Source organism: Oncorhynchus kisutch, linkage group LG24 (genome assembly GCF_002021735.2).
Source record: "Oncorhynchus kisutch isolate 150728-3 linkage group LG24, Okis_V2, whole genome shotgun sequence".
NCBI lineage: Eukaryota > Metazoa > Chordata > Actinopteri > Salmoniformes > Salmonidae > Oncorhynchus > Oncorhynchus kisutch.
The window spans coordinates 28,709,364-28,717,626 of record NC_034197.2 but is presented as its reverse complement, the minus strand read 5'-3'; the positions used below and the strand labels follow the sequence as shown (position 1 = coordinate 28,717,626).

At 42.3% G+C, this 8,263-nt stretch overlaps 1 pseudogene; it reads left to right on the top strand.

Annotated features, from left to right (window-relative positions):
• The first annotated feature begins 3,857 nt into the window (after positions 1–3,857).
• LOC109869776 (fibromodulin pseudogene) lies at positions 3,858–6,277 on the top strand (annotated as a pseudogene).
• The last annotated feature ends 1,986 nt before the right edge of the window (positions 6,278–8,263 follow it).

The following is an 8,263-nucleotide window of genomic DNA, read 5'->3' as shown; positions in this document are numbered from 1 at the left end:
GTTGATTGGTATGTGACTGGTGGTGTGCCAGAATCCTAAAGTAGCCTTGATGTCATACTGTGGCAATGTAAGACATTCTCCTGTTTGTACAGCCCTTTACCACCCTCTGCTGTCATGGAGATGGAAAGACAAGCATTCAACCTCATACAGTCAACCGCTGATATATGCGTGACTTGGAGCGGATGATTGTGTGATGTATTGCAGGGTTCTAAGGCTACGTTTACACGGGCAGCTCAATTCTGATATTTTTACCACTAAATGGTATTTTGACCAATCACAGATCTTTTTCAGAACCTATTGAGAAACGTTGATTGGATAATGGCCAACCATAACTAAAAGTACAGCTGCCATGCTTGTAAACAAATTAGTGTTCAAAAACCACATTTATATACTGAACAAAAATACAGACGCAACATGTAAGTGTTGGTCCCATTTTTCATGAGCTGAAATAAAAGATCCCAAAATTTTTCCATATGCACAAAGATTTTTTCTCTCAGATGTTGTGCAAAAATTTGTTTCCGTCTGTTAATGAGCATTTTCTCCTTTGCCAAGATAATCCATCCACCTGACAAGTGGAATATCAAAAAGCTGATTAGACAGCATGATCATTACACAGGTGTACCTTGTGCTGGGGACAAAAAGCCACTCTAAAATGTTTTTTTCACACAAAACAGTGTCTCAAGTTGAGGGAGCGTGCAATTGCTGACTGCAGGAATGTCCACTGTCGTGACTAACATTAATCTGGAGACAGTTAATTAGATAACAATGTTTAATTGTTACCCGATTTAAATTAATCATGTAACAATTAACTCATTAGCATCTGGGGCACCAGGAGAGTGATTCTTTAATGAGTTACCATCTACCGAATTAAACTCTAAAAGCTCTTTACCTATCACGTCTATAAACGGTCAACTTATCAATCATAACCTCGTATCATATCATCATTCTGAATAGTTATAACCTTGCATCTGCAAAAACCTGAGCCTTACTTATGACTCAGTACTACACAAATTGGTATATTTATTTACTAACTAATTAAGTGAGAGCACAGGATAAACACACACTCTGTACTGGTTATTGACTGGAGACGTAATAACCTGAAAACAGGTCCCTAGTGGGCAACAACATTGATGCTTGTTAAAGAAGTGAGGGAGAGGGACAGAGACACTTAACATTGGTACATTCAGAAACGACTCTCACATACAGTATCCATATACCTTGCACACGAACCGCCGCCCGCTTTGAGTAAGAAATCATACATGTATTTACATGAAATGCCGGGGGTCTCGGTGATCAGGGCCACCGTGGAAAGGGGGTTGGGCCTTTTCGCGGCACGCTTGTAAGGCTCTGATTGTCCAAAATAGTTACAAAAGGTATTCTATTGTTGTCCTTCTTTGTAGTTCTCCGGTATCCGGTGACTTGTCATGTAGTTATGAACAGAATTACATAGTTGACTTTCCTTCCATTCACTCTGTAAGAAGCATCTTTGAAGATAGGCTAGCCAGCCGTATCGATGGTTTGAGCAGAGTAACAGGATGTACATACTTAAATTCGCTTTCGAAGATACTTTCTTCGGACCGCTAATCAGCCTTACCAGTGATCGTCCGGGAGGTGAGTTTATCGTCTCCACCTCATGTTGAGATTCAAAGTTCAAATCACTTTAAATGTTCAGCTACAGCTTCACGTCTTTCTGGTCTAATGTGCGTTTTTTCTTAACCCATTATTTACACAGATTGCTCGAAATGGGCGGTTCCGGCCGGCTGACATGCTCTCTGATCTCACTTCATTGCGGTGATCTCACTACTCACTGAGAGTTGCAAAGTTTATGAAAAAGTTTATGAAAAACAATTATCTCTTATATGGAATGGCATTGACTAAAATACAGTAGAATAGAATACATTATATACATATGAGATGCGTAAAGCAGTATGTAAACATTATTAAAGTGGCCAGTGATTCCATTATTAAAGTGGCCAGTGATTCCATGTCTATGTATATAGGGCAGCAGCCTCTAAGGTGCAGGGTTGAGTAACTGGGTGGTAGCCGGCTATTTAACAGTCTGATGGCCTTGAGATAGAAGCTGTTTTTCAGTCTCCCGGTCCCAGCTTTGTTGCACCTATACTGACCTCGCCTTCTGGATAACAGGGTGAAAAGGCCGTGGCTCTGGTTGTTGATGTCCTTGATGATCTTTTTGACCTTCCTGTGACATTGGGTGCTGTAGGTGTCCTGGAGGACAGACAGACCGCACCACCCTCTGGAGAGCCTTGCGGTTGTGGGCGGTGCAGTTGCTGTACCGGGTGGTGATACAGCCCGACAGGATGCTCTCAATTGTGCATTTGGGGTGTGAGGGTCATAGTTCTTCCATGGCCTGCATACTCACCAGACATGTCACCCATGCTGCATGTTTGGTATGCTCTGGCTTGTACGACAGTGTTCCAGTTCCCGCAAATATCCAGCAACTTCGCACAGCCATTGAAGAGGAGTGGGACAACATTCCACAGGTCCCAATCAACAGCCTGATCAATTTTAAGGTATCTGTGACCAACAGATGCATATCTGTATTCCCAGTCATGTGAAGTACATAGATCAGGGCCTAATGAATATTTAAATTCACTGATTTCCTTCTATGAACTGTAACTGAGTCAAATGTTTTGAATGTGTGCATGTTGTGTTTATATTTTTGTTTAGTATAGATTACCTTTTATAATGTTTTGTTGCATTTCACTGCCTAAAATGCTGTTATCGAGGTAATTTCCCTAGTAGGTGACGTCAGAGCTCAGCATGTGGGAGACGTCAGAGCTGAGGGATGATAGACGAGTTTCCCACTAGTAATTACCTGTTGGAGGGCCGTTCAACTGGATTTTTCCCAGTTATATGTGGTAAATACCACCTTCTCACTTGGTTATGAACGTAGCATTATATACAGCCTATTTTTCATGTACCTGTTTGAAAACTAAGCACCTGAGGTAGTAGGTATGGCCCTATTAAACCATGACACAGATGGCTCCTACTGCTGGTTATATTCATGCCAAATCATAGTCAGTGTGTTCAACTTCAAGGACCAAGCCAAGGCACTGAAACAGGAAACACTTTGCATTCTTTCTGCTTGGTGTCATGTTGTTCACAACCCTAGCCAATCTTCACTACACACAGAGAGACCAATTATCAAGTCTACCTCAGGCACAATCAGTGGTGCCAGCACCGTATGTGGTACCAGCACCCTATCACAGAGGTTGTGGTTTAGATGCAGACACTTGGAGATATACCGGCCATTTTAATCTACAAAAAAACGAATTAAGTCATGGATTTAGACCTGAGGTTGTTTGTAGTTTGAGGTTGTTTCCAAGTAAGCCCATATTACTGACCTCACTAGTAGAGTTCTTACAATGATACTGTAAGTCCATCAGTGCCCTGGCAGTATCCAGGTAGACCCAATATTCATCCATTGCTCTTGTCATGTTCATACTCCATTCAATGGAAGGGCATTGTGTTTGTGATAACAGACAATGGTAATTACATGTGAAGTGTTAACAACACCACTTTGGTTTTTGACTTTCCCTTTCCACAGCTGAAGAGGATGCAGATAAATTGAACTTGAGATCATTTGCATAATTCAGGTAATTCTCTCCTGTTTTCCAGGTAATAGAGGAAAGGGACACTCTTTAGGGAATAGTGGTCATCTGTCTGAATGGGCTCCAGTCAAGGCGTTTGCTAACTTTCTCCACAGTTTAAAGACTATAACTTGCATTTAAGCTTCTAAGCTGTGAATTTGTTCCCCGAGGCGCTCTGACAGAGTGGAGTATGTTTTGGTGTGAAGGTCTAATTTGATGGATTGCAGTCATACAATCATACAAAACATGCCAAGGTATGTGGTCTCATACCTTAACCTCTTTACCAGCATCTCTTTCCCGAAAGAGATGCTGGTAGAAACATCAAGGCATAACCCTCAAGGCATACCCCTTGTTGCTAAGCTAAAGATGAGTTAATGACAAGGCACAACAGAGAGAGAGGTGGAAAACAAGGTTGTTGAAGACCAGATGGTCTAACATAATAGATTTAGCCGATGGTAACTTGTGGAATAGACACTGGCTGTAATGCGGTTTTAACCAATCAGCATTCAGGATTAGACCCACCCATTATATAATGTCTTACTTGCTAGTGGAAAATGTGTGTGTTGTAAAGTGACAGAGTGGCTGGGCTGCAGCTGGGGATGACGAGAAGGGGGAGACGGCTATTTACACAACGGTAAATCCCCTCTCCAGCACAGATTGAAGGAGACACTGCAACAGAGACTGGGAAGGAGGAACTGCCTCTAAACAACAGTCTGGTTACTTTACTTTAATGTATGTTTATTTCCATTAATTTGAGAAATTATGTATTTAAATTAAAGCAATTATTTGTGGATAAAAACACTTGAAAATTCTCAGTTTTCATTGAACAACAAGGTTTTGAGAGAGTAATGGGCAAACTTCAAGCATTATCATGCCTTGATTTTATAGTTTTGTCTTAGTGTTATTCACTTGTAAATGACTAATGACCTAGCTTTGTATTTGAACCTTTATTTAACTAGGCAAGTCAGTTAAGAACAAATTCTTATTTACAATGACGGCCTACCCCTGCAAAACCCGGACGACCGTGGGCCATTGTGCGCCACCCTATGGGACTCCCAATGACAGCCTTTGTGATACAGCCTTGGAATCGAACCAGGGTGTCTGTACTGACGCCTCTAGCACTGAGATGCAGTGCCTTAGACCGCTGCACCACTCGGAAGCCCTGAAGGGCAAGTACAATAAATCATTCCTAGACTCAATTTCAACACAATTGGTAAGTAATAGGTAGAAAATAGTGTTTTTTATTTAAATCAATCACAAAGAAAAGTCAAATGTAACCCAATAATTATAATTTAAATCACCACAGTGTACACCCGTGTTCTGATCCCCTTCCTCTCCCTGCAGTGACCATGCAGACGGACAGTGGTGTTCCTGATCGTGGCTGGACTGGTGGACCTGAGCTTCACCCAGCATTCCAGTGCCCTCCAGTGGCTCAACTACCTGAGAAGCCGCTACCTCGTCCATGTGGGCCGAGCGGCTGGACGATGACTGCCCCCTAGAGTGTGACTGCCTGGCCAGCTTCCCCGTAGCCATGTACTGCCACAGCCGCAATATACAGCACGTCCTGTTTGTCCCCTCCCACATGAAGTACGTCTACCTGCAGTGCAACTAGATCACAGGCATCCAGGATGGGTTCTTTGACAAGCCACTAGCCTCGTCTAGGTCATCTTGCACCAGAACCAGCTCAGCTCTGACAAGGTGGGCAAGAACGTCTTCAGCAAGCTCTCTTGTACTTGGATAACAACGAGATGGCCCGCGTGCCCATGAACCTACACAATTCCATCAAGGATCTACGCATGGATCACAACAAGAATTCCAAGATCCATGTTTGAGGGGATGACCTACCTCACTTACTTCCATCTCCATGCCAACACCATTGAAGAGGTCAGGGGGGCTTTCAAGGGACTCAAGTCTCTGACTACTGGATATGAGGAAAAACAAACTGAAGAAGATTCCAGATAACCTCCCTCAGGTGTTGCATCAGCTCTACCTGGAGTTTAACGGCATAGCAAGATCCCTGTGAACTTCCTCACTATGTATCCCAAGCTGCAGTTTGTCAGGCTGGCCCACAACAAGTTGACTGACAGAGGGATTCCTCCCAACATGTTCAATGTCAGCAGTCTGGTGGAGCTGGACCTTTCCCACAACAAACTGGAGAAGATTCCCACCATCAGCAAGATAACCTCTACCTTCAGGCTAACCAGATTAACGGTAAGGAAGTGTCTGTTATTCCCATTCGTGATATTCTGTGTGTAGCATTCACTTTCTGTATAATGCCATATAAAGTGGACATGTCGATCTGATCCTGGTTTGTGTTGTACTGTAACAGTCTGATTATGGTAATGTAGTTGAATAAATATCATGTAGTCGTGGTTTAATGGGTTAAAAGATTATACCTTTGAAAAAGTACTAAATCGAATTTCACTATATAGTTGGCCAAAGAGATGGCTATTGTTTATTGTTTTCAACTTTTAGATTTTCTTGTGTATGTCAAGTGAGAGAGAGAAACAAAAAAACAATCCCAAACATTGCTGTTAGGGAAGTATTCAAGAGGAAATTGTCAATAAACTGTGTATCTCCCTCTCCTCCTGTCAGAGTTCTCCATGGGTATTTTCTGTAACCCTACCTACCCTTATTGGTTGCATTACAATTCCAGAAGTATGTAGCCTACTTGGTCGCTCCTTTTTTTCATTTTTTTTCACCTTTATTTATTTATTTATTTATTTTTATTTTACCCCTTTTTCTCCCCAATTTTTCTCCCCATTTTTCGTAGTATCCAATTGTTTAGAAGCTACTATCTTGTCTCATCGCTACAACTCCCGTACGGGCTCGGGAGAGACGAAGGTTGAAAGTCATGCGTCCACAACCCAACCAAGTTGCACTGCTTCTTAACACAGCGCGCATCCAACCCGGAAGCCAGCCGCACCAATGTGTCAGAGGAAACACCGTGCACCTGGCAACCTTGGTTAGCGTGCACCGCGCCCGGCCCGCCACAGGAGTCGCTGGTGCGCGATGAGTCAAGGATATCCCTACCGGCCAAGCCCTCCCTAACCCGGACGTGGCTGGGCCAATTGTGCGTCGCCCCACGGACCTCCCGGTCGCGGCCTCACCTTTATTTAACCAGGTAGGCCAGTTGAGAACAAGTTTTCATTTATAACTGCAACCTGGAGTGATATATGTGCATATTATGATGTGCAAATAGAGATACTGGGGTGCAAAAGAGGAAGAGGGTAAGTAATAATATGGGGATGAGGTGTTCTATTTACAGATTGGCTGTGTAAAGGTACAGTGATCGGTAAGCTGCTCTGACAGCTGATGCTTAAAGTTAGAGAGGGAGATATAAGACTCCAGCTTCAGAGATTTTTGCAATTCGTTTCAGCCAAAGGAAGTGTTGGCTTTGGGGATGACCAGTGCAATATACCTGCTGGAGCGCATGCTACGGGTGGGTATTTCTATTGTGACCAGTGTCGTGTCTTTGGCTATTAAGTGATATGACATGCTATTCTATAAAATAATTTCTCCGTAATTAATATCACCTGATTGAGCTAATCATGTAAATGTAATTAAATAGAGAGTTGGGCACCACAAAATAATATTTATAGAGCTGTTATCTTCCGAATAAACTCTTAAAGACCTAGTAATATTTTACATCAATAGCAGTCAATATCAATCGTCATCTTATTTCAGTCTCATCTGAAAGTTGTAAATTCTTGGTTATCTGCATGAACCCTGGCTAACAATTTGAATCATCAATACAAAATTGGGTTTAATTATTTATTTACTAAATACCTAACTAATCACTCAGAATTACACATACACATAATTAAATCATAACTTGATTACAAATTACGTCATGAAGGAAAACGTCCCTAGCGGGCGGAACAGATATGACAGCTTGTTACACAAAGGAAAAGGGCTGGGTTTGAGTGAAAGAGTGGGAAGACTGAGGGACACAGGGAGAAGCTGTGCTATCGTAAATACAGTATCTGATGCATTCTAAATTACCGCCCATTTGGAAAAGGAAAATGCAATAAATATTTACTCTGAGCTGCGCTTAGGTAGGTTGGTGGTAGATGGAAGGCCGTGTGGCCCAACCGAGTACTTTGAAGAATGTCTCTGGTTGTCAATTGGATACGTTGTAGTAACGTCGTTGGTTGGTAGACGGGACACTCTGTCTGTTCCTTCCTAACCTGCGTTTGCATCTGCTGTTGCTATCTCAACGGCTAGGAGGTATCTCTTCTGTAGTGAATAAGAGTTCAAAGTTCATACCATTCATAACCAAAGCTCACGCTGATGTTGGCTTCGTTCTGTAGTTATTATCTGAACCATTCTGACATAGGACCGTCGTCCTCACATCTTTGGAACAGGAGGTTATATTGTCGTCAAGGGCTTATATAGGAAGGGAGAGGAGGGCATGTTTGAAAAGTTTTATAGCCCATGTCCCTTCACAGGGGCGGGCCACTGATTGAGTAGAGCCCTATCTTATGAAAACCCAAATCTCACATTTTAGAAGCTAAAATCACATTTCATCCCATCACAAATAATTTCATATTCAAACATTTAAATTGAACAACAATTCCATGTGAATCCGATAACTCTGATGTGTAGACTTTCCACTGTAGAGTTTGTCATCTTATCATTGATGAGAATGT